General features: G+C 41.5%; 1 long non-coding RNA gene across 2 annotated transcripts in view; it reads left to right on the top strand.

Annotated features, from left to right (window-relative positions):
- The window catches only part of LOC122789319, a 103,451-nt gene that overhangs the window by 1,327 nt on the left and 86,283 nt on the right, over nucleotides 1–15,841 (top strand). For both annotated transcript variants that reach the window (XR_006362803.1, XR_006362804.1), the window contains exon 2: nucleotides 887–1,408. This is a non-coding gene — a long non-coding RNA (uncharacterized LOC122789319). The remainder of the gene's footprint in view (nucleotides 1–886; nucleotides 1,409–15,841) is intronic.

Genomic DNA, 15,841 nt, shown 5'->3' on the forward strand with positions numbered 1-15,841 from the left:
TGTGGCCCAGTAGGAAGAAGCATATGTGTATCATGGTATATACATACATTATCTTGTGATTTGTCAGCATAAGTTAGATATCTTGGTTATTCATGTATTTTTTTGTGTAGGGTACAGGTTTGTGAGTTGGTAGTTGCTTGGGGTTATCCAGTTGACAAAGCTTATTCAATGGTCAGTGCGGTTATTATCAACAGATATACCAGATAGCCACCTCTTGTTTACAATACCATGTTACCCTATGCCCAGGACAGTAGAGGTTTAAAGTACAATATTAAAATGGCAGTAGACGTGTTAGCCTGAATGTTCTTTGTATTGTTAGCTAAGGAGGGACAAGCTTGGCTACTACTTGGTTGGGAAACACCCTAACAAATACCAGGAGCTGATTTTAAACTTTTTCAGTATCCCAAGTCTAAATGAACATATTAGTGTTAAATCTGAACTAAAAGTGAATCCGTTAAAAATCACCAGTGGTCAGGCTAACTCAGCATTCCTGATTTAAGATAAGCATGCCCTGGCCTGGCCACAACTTACATGGGTGACCCATGTGAATACCAGCAGCTGGTTTTATGCTTTTTATAATCTGATTTCTATGTGTATATGTAAACAGGAATGTGATTCTACATTTTTGTCTTAACAATGACCGTTTTTTTTTTTTGTTTTTGTTTATTGCTGTTAATGTACATGCGATGGTTCATTTATTTTCTGGAAAAGTTAGTATATATGTACTACATATTGAAAGACTGTGTAAGCAAGTTTTGGGGCCAATCAAAAAATAACCAAACACGAAGCTACTTGTGTTTATAATGTGGAACTGTGTTTATAATGTGGAACTGTGATGTTCTGCATTACTAAAAGACCTTTTCTTTTTTTTTTTGTCTTCACCTAGCCTTTTGCCCCACCAAAGAATCTATCGTCCTCTTTTTCGTATAACCAAATATGGTAACCCTAGAAAAAGGGATGTGGAAGGATGAACAGCAACATTAGGGTAAAACAGGGAACGTAGAGTAAGCACAACTACCAAACGGAAAACGTATATATTTCAACTAGTAGTATTTAAAGTACGCAAAATTACTGTATTAAGCGACATCTCAACATATACAAGTGTACTTCTGTATAAAAACAAAATCTTAGCTATTCGCAAACCTCAAAACAACAACGTTGATAAAGCTTTGGAGAAGTAAACAGGATTTCTGTACAATTTTATAATACAAATAAATAACATCAAAAACACTGACTTGATGTTACTGTTGATCAGTATCACGATCAGCGGATATGCTTTTTTGAATTAGGCGTGTTGATGGTGGAATAGTGACGATTAACTTTCTGGTTGGCTAAATGAAAATACAGTCGTGACAGCAAGGTTTCTCTTTGGATATAGCGCAAGTGGGCGGGGCTACAACGGATGCAGGTAAAGATAAAAATCCGGAAATGCTGAACTATGGTAATATTTTTTTTATGTAGTAAACATTTTTTTCCTGTTTAATATTAATATTGCACGATCAAACTGTGTTTAATGCTTTTAGAGAACGTGATAGTTAGTGTTTTAGTTAAACAATGTTATTTGTTCATGTGTTTAGCTTAAAAAAATACGTACCTGTATGTATAATTAAGTGAGTTATTGCTACTGGTAGTATTAATTTGACATGTGACCTTTCTATATATTTCACGTCAGGAATGGTGTTTGAGGAATGTACCTTATGCCAATACTGTTAATAGCACATATTTGCTATGCGTTACGTTTATATTTTCTAATGTACGTAAATAAAAAGGGGCTGTGAATGGAGAGGGATATACCATGATTATGAGATAACGAGCACACGCCAGTATTTTACTGCTGAGCAGTTGTGACGATACTAGTAACCGATTGTTTGAAGTTGTGTATCTCTTATTATTACCAGCTAATAAAAAAATAGGTTGTGCACGTAGTATTCCATTACTTTATGAAGGTTTTCATTTACAAGGGAAAGTGTTTGCTTTCCCTCATTATAATATTTACATATAGATTATAACAAATCTGTGAGTGAGATGCACAGCTCTTAACCATCCAGCTCTTAAATAAGAAACACAGCGTCTTACAATGTGGAGCAAATGGGCAAAACCTTCTTAACAGTTTACTAAGAACTTAAAATAGGAAGGTTACAGGATGGTTAAAATGCCCTACTTTATACTTATAAAAAGTTCTTAGGTTCATAGGTAGGTACTAGGCTATCTGCCCGAGGACATTTATAAGCCTAGCCAGAATGTGTCGGCTTTCGCCACCCCATTGATTAATTAACTGATCCTCTGTCAAGCAGAGCCAATGAAGTGATCCCAGGGGTGTATTTTCTGTTACCCATCCACTCATCAAGGTTTCTCTTGAGTGTTAGTGAGGGCCTCTGCCTGATGTAATTTGGAATTTTTTACCAAAACATGGGGGAGTCTCTGTGACAGGAATCTATCCCTCCAGCATGTTCTATTTATTGTGGTGTGGTTTAGTTCATTAGAGCACATGGCTCGCAGTGATTTGGATTTCTTTAGGTGGAGCATGTCCATCAATTCTGAGTTGGACATGGCTTTGTAAGTCAGGCAGAGATTACCTCTCAGTAACCGATATGCCACTGAGTACAGCCTGAGATCTTTCAGTTGGGCTGCATAGGAGAGGACATATATTTGAGGCCAGTAATCTTCTTGGTGAGGCACTTTTGTGGTCTTTCCAACTGTTGGAAGTGTCTTGTGAGGTACATCCCAAATGGGGCATTGTACTCTATGATGGGTCTAATGAGTGACGAGTAGAGGGGCACTATAACCTCTTTATTTCTAGATGCGAACCCTTTAGTAATTAGATGGGCCACATAGAAGAATTTCCTAACTACTTTGGCAATATTATTGTCAAAAGAGAGATCACTATCTACCTTGGTCCCCAGATCTCTTATTACCTCTTCTGTATTATGGGGGCTGCCACCTATGTGGTAATTCATGGGCGTTTTGTTTTTCCCAAACGGGATGACTATGCATTTTTTGGCATTTAGCTTGAGGCCATGACTTTGACACCAGGTGTCCGTCTCAATAAGGCCCTTTTGGAGGATGTCCGTGTCAGCCAGAGAGTCAATTATGGCTCACAGTTTGCAGTCATCGGTGAACTTGGTTAGCCATAGTCCTCCTGTGTTTGCCTGCACTTCTGAGAAGTATATGCCGAACAGTAGGGGGTCCCAGGACCGAGCCTTGCAGGACACCACTTGTGAATGGTTTAGAGTCGGACCTGGAGCCCGCTATTCTTACCGTGTGAGTTTTGTCTGTAAGCCAGTTAGCAACCCATCTCATGACGTAGGGGTTTATGTTCAGGCTGGTGAGTTTTTCTGTAATACCAGAGTGGGGAATGGTGTCGAAAGCCTTGGCAAGGTCAAGGTAGGCTGGGTGAACCACCTTTCCCTCGTCTATGGCCTTGTTGACTGTCTCGAAGAAGTCAACCAGGTTTAGTAGGCATGATCTGTCCTTAACAAAGCCGAACTGGGTCGGGTCAAGTGTCTGGAGGTTCCCAATGTCTTCGTTAATGAGTTCCATGATGATGCGCTCCATAGCCTCGCAGACCAGGCTAGTCAGGCTTATGGGGCGATAGTTACCAGGGTCAGTTGTGGCCCCTCCTTTGTGGAGAGGAATAACCATTGCTGTGCACCATTCTATGGGCATGTAGCCTGTGGAGAGACTGAGGTTGAGCAATGTGTTTAGGTGGGGGGTTAGTTCTGTAGTTTGTGCAAGACGCAGCCTGGAACACCATCTGGTCCCATTGATGCTGTGTTTGTGGCTATTGAAAGGACTGTTTGCACCTGTGCGTCTGTGATTTTTGGGACACTACACATTTCCGATATTGTGGGCCCTTTTGGAGGTGAGAGGGGGGATGAAGTTTGCACTGAATCTATCTGCCAGGATGTTTGCAATATCAATAGGTTCAGTATATTTTGTGCTATTTTGCACTAGTTCAGTGCATATTTGCGAGTTGCCACTTAGATTCTTAACATAGCTAAAGAAGGCTTTGTGGTTCTCTTTTGAATCCTTGGCTATTTTTCTTTTGAAGTTAGCCTTGGATGATTTCATGAGGGACCTTAGTTTCCTACTGATACTGATCAGGGATGTCTTTCCTTCTTGGGATTTGCTTTTTTTCTGAACTAGTTTCCTCCTTCTATTGTATAGCCTGTTTATTGCAGGGATCCACCCAACTGGTTTCCTTCTATTAGAGGAGTGAGTCTTGGTTTTGCTAGGGATGGCACGCATCCATGCATCCTTGTAGGTGCTCATAGAGTGCATTTGTAAAGGTTTCTGCATCTTGGGCAGCGTTATCCTTTAGCATGGGGGCTGTGAAACTTACCACCTCTGTCTTAAGTAAGGTGAAGTTTGCTTTAGAAAAGTGTTTTACTATGGTTTCCTTAGTTGGGGGTGGTGGTGGGGTGTGGACGTGCAGAGTGATTAGTTTATGGTCTGATCTAACCAGTGACTGGTTGACCTCTGGTGTGGAACACCTGTCGCTCGTGTTGGTGATGACCAGGTCCAATATGTTTTTACCTCTGGTAGGGGAGTTTACCAGCTGATCCAGGGCATTTGAGTTGATGAATTCCAGGAAGAGCTGGGCCTGGGAATTTGTACTCGAGTAGTTTTCCCGGTGAATGGTAGGATAATTGAAATCGCCCAATATCAGGGTGTTCGGTAGGACCTTCATGTTTTCCAGTGTCTCCGGAAAGGTGGAGTGGTGGTCCTGGGTCATGGAGGGTAATCTGTAGCAGGCCACAATTTGCATTGCAGGTTTGCCTGATGTTAGTTGCACTTGGATGATCTCAGGGGTATCATGCTGTGCCACTAAGCTGGAGGTGTAGGTATCCTTGATGAATATGGATACACCCCCTCCTTTTGTGTTTCGGTCTGTGTTCTTTGGCCGAAACGTGTGGTATGAGTTGTAGCCCGGTAGTGCTGGGGTGCTGTCTGGAGCCTTGAACCAGGTTTCAGTTACTGCACAGATGTCGACGTTCTCCATGCTGAAGAGTGCTTTGAGCGCGTGCATTTTGAGATTTAAACTCCTGGCATTGAGTAGCATAACCCGCAGTGTTTTGTTAATTGTGCTGTTTACGGAGGTGGGTTTGACTTTTGAGCCTTGCCTAAAAACGGCACTATGGGGGCAGCAAGAGCCTTGGCCAATATTCGAAAGCCTAGGGGTGACAGGTGCAAGCTGTCTCTTGCGAAGCAATGCGGCTTGTCAAGCATGTCGTCCCAGGCTGACAGACACTGGATTCCCCTTGAATGACACCAGAGGCTTAGCCAATTGTTGAAACTGATCATTTTTTCTTTATACTGAGGTATCATTCTTGGTGAGGGCAGGATGCTACTCAGGGTTAGGCACTATTATGATGAATTAATATGATTCAGTACTTTTTACCATGGATATCAGTTGAAAAATCCTAACACTGACTGCGTGAATGACCCTTTCAGTGTGGAGCTTTGAGAAACATGGAATTTTTAAGACCAAAAATGAGGAACGTTCCCGGCGGTAATGGGAGCTTGTCAAGGTGAAAACAGCATGCAGTAGATGGGGGGGAGGAAGGCCAGGAAAACTGGAAGTTAGGATCAGGAAGGGGTGGGGGTTGTGTAAAGGTAGATAGAGGAAGGGCTTAAAAAGCCACAAGTAGCCAACCAAGCTGTTTTCAGCAGCAGAGCAGGATCAGTGGTACATAGGAGTGAACAGGAAAAACTATTGGGAAATAAGCAACAAAGAAACAGTAATGAACAAGAATCACTGAATTCCTGCAGAGTTCAGCAGTATATGGAAATAATGGGAATTTCTAAGACTTCAGACTTGAGTCTTACTGTAAGATAAATGATGTTTGGGTAATTTCGTATACACACTTTTTGCAGGATAAAGTTTGTCTTCCAAATCACCTGTATTAAGAAAAAAAGAGTTGCTACTTAATTAATGCTTTAGTGAAAAGTAAACCATATTTTGTTGATTATTAGAAAGAGACATAGAGAATATGTGCATGTGTTTGTGCTGTTAAAGAAACCTGGTTCAAAGCTGCGGAGAGCACCCCAGCCTTACCTGGTTGCTCATCCTATCATACATACAGACCCTAAACTGAAGGCAGAAAAGTCAAAGGAGGTGATGTTTCAATATATATATATTAAAGATATACAGACCTCCAGACTCGTCAAACAGTATGATGCACAGGAGATGCTCCAGGCGTAGTTAACTGACAAGACCCTTATTTAAATCATAGTTGGCTATAGGCCCCCATCGTTAATTCAGGATGCCCACGCCACTTATCTAGACTTCCTCAAATCTATTAAGATTTAACCCTATACCCTGGTACTGGGCAATTTTAACTGCCCAACCATTGATTGGAAGAACTACTTGGGCAAGCAGAACACAAATGCTCAAGGATTCCTTGACTTCATCAATGCCAGTGCCTTGGACCAGCTAGTTGACAGCCCCACAAGAAGTGACAACAACTTAGACTTGGTACTAGCCATCATAGGAACCACTGAAGCACCACCATAATGTCATCATCCCTGGTAAGATCAGACCACAAAGCGGTCACCTTTAAAGTCACCATCTCCCCTGACCCCCCCCCCCCTCCAGCTAGGGTTAAAGAAAAAAAACTTCTCCAAAACTGATTACAACCTCTTGAGGGATGGTCTAAACATCTTCACAACTCCTCCCCAACAGTAAGAACTGGTACTAATGTCCAAACCTACACCAAAGTACTATATAACCATTTATATATAAATGCATCGATTCAGCAATACTTGACAGGACAAAATCCTCTTTCTCAAGGAAGAGTATACCTCTCTGGTGGACATTGGCTATAAATAAAGACTACAACAAAAGGAAAAAAAATTGCTGTCCAGGACCAAGAAGGAACAGGTACCAAATTGGAAGCAATCTCTCCTTGGCCTAAACAGGCAAATAAGGGTATTGGTGAAGTCCTCCAAAGCTTACTTCAAATCCAAATTGGCCACTAGGACATCTCGGCACTGGCCCAGTAATTAAGGAGCCTCAATCCTCACCACTACCACCAGGGATGGAAGTACACATTGGGGGGATGACAAGTACACATACACAGTAAAGTTCAATTTCCCTTAAGAACACAGAGATCACAGTTAGTCTAGAGCTGGTTTCTGCCTCTTTCTTCAGATCGTAAAGTCAAACAGAAGCACAAACCAGTCCAAAAAACAAAAGTAGCCCAAGTAAAGCAGCTGGATTGGACCCACTCACCAAGAATGGATGACTCAGTAGTATAAATCACAAAACCACTTTAATCAAATCAGTGCATAAATCCAGGAACAAAATGGATAAGCGCTTTTGTCTACATAATCTAGACTTCATCACGCAACAGTTAAAGCATAGATACTTCCTTTTATACAAACCAAACAGGAAGTGACATAATTTAAAGCTGATTAGGGCAGATAAATGACTTTATATTAAATATTCACGAGATGAATACATTAAAATTAAATCCTAAGTATAGCAACAGACTGCAAGACACAAAACCCCCACAGCAGTATAAATACAAGTTAAATAATATTAAATGAAAAATGAAATTACAAATCCTATAAAAAGACTGATGGTATGTAGTAAATAGAATAAAAACATTTAAACCATGTAAAATAACAATATGATGTTGGCATGTGTAACATGGTATATTAAACAGTAATTATTTGGGAGGTCATATTACCTCTCCAATGCCTTTAATTTCAGTAAGGAGCTGATTGAATTGTTTTCGTTTAATCCTGGCCAGTTCCCTGCATTCAGATGTAGCTGCTAATATAATTCTCTTTTTTCCAGCAGTAGTGACCATGCTCCTCCTCTAACATCAGTGTTGATGCTGTCTATAAAGAAGAATAAAAATTTATGCTTGTTCTCCATTATGTTCTTACTTAATGCGTTGGTGTCTTTAGTATTTTTAATGTCATATAAATGTTCGTAGATGCAGTTCTTCAGCTTTCGGTCAGTCTTGCCAACATAGAAACATGAACAGACAGTGCACATAGCACAATATACTGCTATCTCAGAACAACAGTGGTATTTCTGCCTGATCTTAATCTCCACATTGTTGACACAAAATATATTACCTTCTTTTAAAGATTTACAGTAGTTGCATCTACCACACTTATTCGTGGAACCAGGTTTTTAATGAAAAAGCAGGCTCCTAGTTTCAAAAATGTTCTTTAAATTCTTTCCTTTTTTATACACAATAGTAGCTTGTTTGACACAAAATATATTACCTTCTTTTAAAGACTTACAGTAGTTGCATCTACCACACTTATTCGTGGAACCAGGTTTTTAATGAAAAAGCAGGCTCCTAGTTTCAAAAATGTTCTTTAAATTCTTTCCTTTTTTATACACAATAGTAGGTTGTGAGCCTATCAGGGATCTAATATTCTTTTCATGTTTAAGAATGGACCAGCAAGAATAGACCGTTTTTTCAATAAAATAACCTTTAAAATGAAACTCATCAGTAAAAACATTAATAAATGAGGTTTTAAAATCTCTACTTTCTTCCACTATGCTAGTGTCACGAATGTTAGATGAAGGTGAGGTAATGGATGTACTATCACCAGAAAGTAAGGGCAGGTAAAAACCTCTCTCCCTTTTGTTGACAACCTCAATCATAAAGTTAATAATAAATCTGTGAGGGTAACCTCTTCTTAGAAACATTTCTTTCAGTGTGCCACATTCATTCAGAAATTCATCCATTACAGACACGCACACATTGGCCTTTAACAATAGCCTTCTTTTGTTTCATAGGGTGGGTGCTAGAATAATGTAGTGAAGACTTTGAATAAGTATTTTTTGTAAAAATCTTTGAAACAAACGTCTTATCATGATAGTCCTTGAGTAAAAGGATGTCAAGGAAAGAAATCATATTCAAATCACTGGTGTCTGTAAACTTTAAGAAATAAGTGGTAGTTCCAATATATGCCATAAAATCATTAACAAGTTCATTAGGTCCATCCCATAAAATGAACGTGTCATCCATATAAGACTTAATATATTCAAAATACTTTGAGGGGAACAAGAATTTTTTCTCCCATTGTTTTACAACAATGTTGGCAAATAGCCCACCACATGCTGACCCCATGGCCACTCCCTCTTGCTGTAAATATATGTCCTTATTAAAAAGTATAAAATTATTTTTGAGAACCATTTCCATCAAACGTACATAAACCAGAACATCATGTGCTATACCTTTCTCATAAAGGTATTCTGTGAACCAGTCTAACCCTGTATCGTGGGGTATTACTGAGTATAAATCCTTGATGTCAATGGTTATAAACATATAGGTATCTTTAAAAGGTATTTTATCAATTGCTTCTAAAAAACTCCATGAGTCCTTACAAATGTGTGTTTCTTTGAGTACAAGGCAGGAGGAGTCTGAGGGGGATCTGTGGCTACAGGAAGCCAGCCAGGAAAAGCTCAAATTACTGTGGTGGAGCCAAGGGTTGCAGCCATATAATGGGACAGTGCAGCCCAGTACTGGGGTCAGCAATGCCAAGGCAGCTGAAATCTCAAGACACTGCATGGGATAAGGTATTCCTAGATAGGCTCAACCCTCTCAAGCAAAGTTTCTCAAGGGTCACTTGAAAAACTAGCTTGAGTTTTCCAGGAGGGGAGAAATGTGACACCAGGGAAATACTGCCAGATCAGCTACTTGGAATTTTGTGAATAATTCTTTGTCACTTGAAAATATTATGATTTATATAGAAATGTGGCACTGCCAGCCCAGCTATCTGGAATTTTCTAAATAATCATATGTCGTTTGTGAATATTAATATGATTCCTATGCTTGTCCTACAAATGTAAGAGAGATGTATGTTACGTAATGAGCTTCAAGAATGTAACCACAGTGTACCGTACTGGAAAAAAACAGAAATATATATAAACTATATCTGTGTAAATGTATGTTTTAATAGTAGAAGCTGGAACATACAAAGTAAACTTGCAAAACTTCAAGAAAATAAGTGGAAATTGTTTATGATTCTGTTCTCTCTCAGTTTCAGTTCAGCGCAGGCACAATATCTAGAGCTAGAGGTTTTTCAATTGTCTTAAAACAGAAAAAATACTAGGTTTCAAATGTAAAAGTGTTTTTATTACTCCATGACTTCCTAGCAGCTGTACACTTCTGACAGACATGTATTTTTGACACAGAGGTGTTAAATTCTATGTATCTGTTTGGCCTGACAAAGAGTAATGTCATCCAAGCTAACCCAGTAGTTCATAGGTAGGTACTAGGCTATTGGCCCTAGGGCCTATAGTAGCCTAGAGAAAAAGGTACCCTGGCTTTCGCCACCCAAGAACATTATTTTCATGTGCCCCCATCGAGCAGAGGCACAGAGGTGATCCCTGGGATGAATTTCCTATTTCCCATCCAGTCATCAAGATTCTTCTTGAAGACTGCTAACAAGGAGCTTTGTTTGATATAGATGGGTAGTTTGTTCCAGAGTATGGGAAGTCTCTGGGACAGGAATCTATCCCTCCAGCACGTTCTTTTTATTGTGGTGACAAGGTTTAGGTCCCTAGAGCATGTAGCTTGGAGGGGATTGGGATTTGTATGTTAGGCAGAGATCGCCTCTGAGTAGGCAATATGCGACGGAGTAAAGCTGGAGTTTTTTTTAGATGGTCTGCGTAGGGCATCTGTTTGAGGCCAGTATTATTGTCTTGTATCTGCATTGTACTGCAAATACTCAGCACAGGGGCCTCCCTGTCTTGGTAAGGTTTCATCATGTTAACATGGTAAAATGTGTGCCCCTGCCTCTTGCCTAGCAGTTCTACTATGTAGTTTACATCAGTGACCTTCCTTACCACTTTGTAGGGTCCCTCCCAGGCTGCCTGCAGCCTGTGTCTGACAGGCATGAGAACCATTACCTGCTGCCCTACAGCATACTCTCTAACTTGAGCATTCCTGTCATACCAGACCTATTTCTGCTGTTAGGCGTCTGCCAGCTTTTCCTGGGCCAAGCCCATGAGTTCCCTGAGCCTTGTCCTGAGGTTTAGGACATATGCCACAACAGACTCCTTGTGGAATTCACACTCGCCCTCCCACTCATCTCAAATCAAATCTAAAGGTCTCCTCACCCTATGCCCATACAGCAACTCAAAGGGTGAAAAGCCTGTGGATTCCTGGGGAACCTCTCTGTAAGCAAACAGCATATGAGGCAAATATTTGTCCCAGTCCCTCAAACTGGTCTGCAACTGCCCGTAGCATCATCTTGAGTGTAGTATTTAACCTCACAAGAAGACCATTATTCTGGGGATGGTACTGGGTGGTCTTTAGGTGCTTCACCCCACAGTACGTCCACAGACAAGCCAGTAGGTCTGACATGAAATTGGCACCTCTGTCAGTATTTCGTTTGGGAAACCTATCCTGCTGAAAATCTCTAACAAAGCATTTGCCACCTTTACTCCCTCAATACAGGACAGATCCACTGCCTCAGGGTATCTGGTAGCATAATTTATTACCACTAGGGTATACCTTTTCCATGTGGAACTTGTAGTACTCAGAGACCCACAATATCCATAGCTACCCTCTGAAATGGCTCCTGAATCACAGGCAAAGGCAAGAAAGGAGCTTTCCCTTTGTCTCCTGCCTTGCCCACTTTTTGGCATCGCTCACAGGTCCTGTAGTACCCTTTTACATTTCTGAAAATTCCAGGCCAATAGAAGTTCTGCATAATATGTCTGCCTGTACATTTTATGCCCATATGACCTGCAAAGGGAATAACATGGGCTATGGCTAGAAGTGCCAGACGGTACGCTCTGGGCACTACCAACTGCTGTATTCTCTCATCCTCTAGCCCTCCCTCGGGGGGGTCCACTCTCTGTACAATAACCTTTTGTCCCAGTATACAGATTCCCCCTTCCCTTGAGAATCAAGTACCTCACTAGCTACCTCCCTCAGGCCTTGTAATGCAGCGTCTGAGAGCTGAGCCTGACTCAACTCTCTGTAACCCTTACCAGCTCCCCTTCCACAGGAAGTCTGGTATGCTCTGACAGCAGTGCCTCGCTGTTAGCCTGGGTACTGCTACTCACCTCTGCCCTTGCAGTCCCTCTGTCCAAAGGAACATCAATACCCACAAGCAGCTGTGGCTCACCTTCAGTCTCACTGCTACAGTGTAGTTCCCTCCCTGAAGTAACCACCCCACCAGTCCAGGCTGCAGGTGTGCGGCCTGTCTGGGTCTCCTTCAGACTACCAGACCCCCACATGCTTGTCTCCATGCTTGACTGAGTGTAACTCCATGCACACACACTACTGCATTATCAAAGTCATTCCTTATTAGGAGATCTGCAGAGATATCCCCAAACACATCTACTTGCTAGCTTCCTTTTCCACCCTCCTAGTCAAGGCGAACCCTAACCAAAGGTATTTGGAATGGGGTCCCTCCCTGAAGCTCTGACTGGAGTAGACTTCATAAGTAAGTAGTGCTCCTCTGTAACCATTGCAAGCTTCACAATGGGGTTAGGTCAGAGGCTGTGTCTCTCTTAGCCATGGCCTCTTTCCCATTCACTAAGATAAGATATAACCTCTTGTGGTAGTTTGGTACTCTTGTTGTTTCAAGACAACTTACTGTTGGCCTTTTGTCATTCCCACTGACTGACACTCTCATCTTTTGTTCCCCACCCTGCCGCCATGTACATCTTTATGCTACATGGCCCCACTGATTGCATTTGAAACATTTAACCCTTGGTCCTGCACGTGTACCTGGACTAGTGGCTTCCCCTGCTACTGGTGGATTCTGTTGGGGCAGTAAGGGTTCCCTTAAACCCATGAGCAGCACTGGTTGTCCCTTTCCTATGCAGTGATGCCCTGCTTGCTAGATATAGGTCTCCCTTCTTCCCCAACTCATCTGCAGTATTGTACTGTCCATCAGCTAACCAGATTCTCATGTCTTAGGCAAAGTGCTGAGGGCTTGTTCCCTCACCAAAAGGTCTGCCAGCCCTTCAAAAGTGGTGACCTGACATCCACTCACCCACCTACGAAAATAAGTGCTTAGTTCAGCAACATATTCACACACACTTTTATCTGCCTTGCGTCTATGTTTACAAAACTTTTTCCTATAAGCTTCAGGTGTTAACTTAAAGCATTCTAACAAACATATTTTGAATGTATTATAATTTAAACAATCTGTATCAGACAGTTTAGAAATTACAGTTTCAGCTTTACTATGGAATGAGGGGGTCAGGAACCGTACCCAGAGCCCTTAGTAAAAATTATACTCTTTACATACCCTCTCAAACATATGAATGAAATTATCAAAATTATCCCCCTCTGTAAATTGTGGAAGAAATGTATTGATCTTTGTTGCTTCTGGGGATCTGTTACTCCCGTCCCCATTACCTCCATGACTCTAGCGAAGAGTCAACATCTCCTTTTTATGTTGCCTCTACCTCTCGTTCTCCTTAGCCTGCAGATGTTGCAGTTTCTCATTTTCCCCAGCCTCCAGATATCTCAGTCTCTCTGCTGCTTCTATTTCCAAATGCTTGGCCTCCAACTCAAGTCTGTTTAACTCCAGATGGATTTTTAAGTCCTCTGTGGTAAGGTTGAGCTGTCCATTTTCTGAGAGTTGTCCATCTCCAAGGCCAGAGTGATTGCCTCCTGGTTGCCATTCTGTGATGCAACTGTGACTAAAGCTGCAATCATGTCTGCTTTAGTCAGGTTGGCATGCAACAGTCCTTAGCCTGGCACATCTCAGCCAACTGGCTCCTTGTCAGCTTGCCATACTCCTCTGCTGACGTGTTTGCCTGCTCTCCTTGACTAACTAAGCTAACAAAAAAAAATTAAGCCAATTGTGATATGAACTCTGAATGTTCACTGCGTGGCTGACAGAGTACAAACACCTTCAGTGACCACTGTACACAGGCTACAGGAATTCAATATTTACACCACTAAAAGCCATTTAATATGGTGATGTGGTTAACTCGCCACTATCAACCAATTAATATGTGATGTGGATATCCTACCACTGCCAAACAATTAATATGCAACGCCCCTGCACTGGCCCAGTAATTAAGGATCCTAATCCTCACCACTAGCATCATTGCGGAACATACACATGGTGGGGGGGTGACAAGTACACACACAGTAAAGTACAATTTCTCTTAACAGCACACAGAGATCACAGTCAGTCTGGGGCTGGTTTCTGTCTCTTTCTCCAGATCCCCAGTAAGACTCCCCACTGTCACAGCTATAGGGTTAAGATCTCATCCAAGTGGTCAAGCCAAAACCTCCAGCACTCTCTCTGTCAAACCAGTGCTTTGTGTCCCTGCCCAAGTAGCGCGCACACACACACACACTCACACTCACTTACTTACTTTGAGATTTGGTTTATATGCAAACACACAGACACTCCTGGGGAAGGCTGGCACAGGTTTACTAGCTATGCCCCCTTCTGCCCAGACTGTAAGGTAGTTATCACTGTCACCAGCCACTACTTATCAGCTACTCTAAGGCCCTTACAAAGGGTGACCAATCCCACCGTGTAATATTATTATTATCCAAATGGTAAGTGTGAGCAAGACTAAGGCTGTTTAGGAGTGGCCTGTACATTGTCACCAAATACATATGCAAGTACTCTAAGAGCTTAAATGTGTCTCACACATATCAGCCACAAAGATAGGTTTTAATATATTTAATAATAAATAAAAGAACAAGACAACACTCAAACAACACAGTAACTACAGGGTTCAGAATCACAGGAAATATTGTAAAACAACATTGCAGGACAGCCTCAAATAAATACAGAAAACATCTAAACTAATCTTTACTATATTCTTATCTATATCAGAGAGATTACGGTACCCTGGTTCCTTACTATTAGCAAGGCAAGTGCTGATGAGAGGATGTTTTCAGGTCCAAGACAAGATACAAAATGCACAGACTTTCTCTCTGAGAAAGTTTTTAAATTCATATTTAACATTACTGTTGGGTTAGCTCTAGGGCGGCCACAGTGGTGCAGTGGTTAGCATTGTTGCCTCACAGCAAGAGGTTCTCCAGTTCAGTCCTTGGCTGGGGGTGCCTTCTGTACGGAGTCTGCATCTCCTCCGTGTGGTCGCGTGGGTTTCCTCCGGGTGCTCCAGTTTCCTCCCACATCCCAAAGACATGCTGCAGGTGGATTGGATACTCTAAATTGGCCCTAGGTGTGAGTGCGTGGGTGTGTGTGCCTTCTGTGGAAAGTTGGGTGCCGGACTGGCAACTCGAAACTGTAAAACTCCACTGCCAGTCATGAGCGGGCAGGTGATCCGCTGTGGCGACCCCTAACCGGGAAAAGCCGAATGAAGAAGACTGTTGGGTTAGCTCTGATGACATTACTCTTTGGCACCTGGCTTTAGTTCCCAGGCTAAACAGATACTTAGCATTTAGCACCTCTGTGTCAAAAATACATCTCTCTCATAAGTGTGCAGCTGCTAGGAAGTCATGGAGCAATAAAAACACTTTTACATTTGAAACCTAGTAATTATTTCTGTGTTAAGACAATAGAAAAATCGCTAGCTCTAGACATTGTGTCTGCACTGAGCTGAAACTGAGAGATAACAGAATCGTAAAACAATTTCCACTTATTTTTTTGAAGTTTTGCAAGTTAACTCTGAATGTTCCAGCTTCTACTATTAAAACATATATTTACACAGGTATATAGTTTATATACATTTCTGTTTTTTTTCCAGTAGGGTTCACTGTTGTTGCTTTCTTGAAGCTCAGTACATAACATACAGTTCTCTTACATTTGTAGGACAAGTATGGGAATCATATTACTATTAACAAATAACATATGATTATTTACAAAATTCCAGATAGCTGGGCTGGCAGTGTCACATTTCTATATAAAT

This window comes from Protopterus annectens, chromosome 14.part0 (genome assembly GCF_019279795.1).
Source record: "Protopterus annectens isolate FY-2018-M chromosome 14.part0, PAN1.0, whole genome shotgun sequence".
NCBI lineage: Eukaryota > Metazoa > Chordata > Ceratodontiformes > Protopteridae > Protopterus > Protopterus annectens.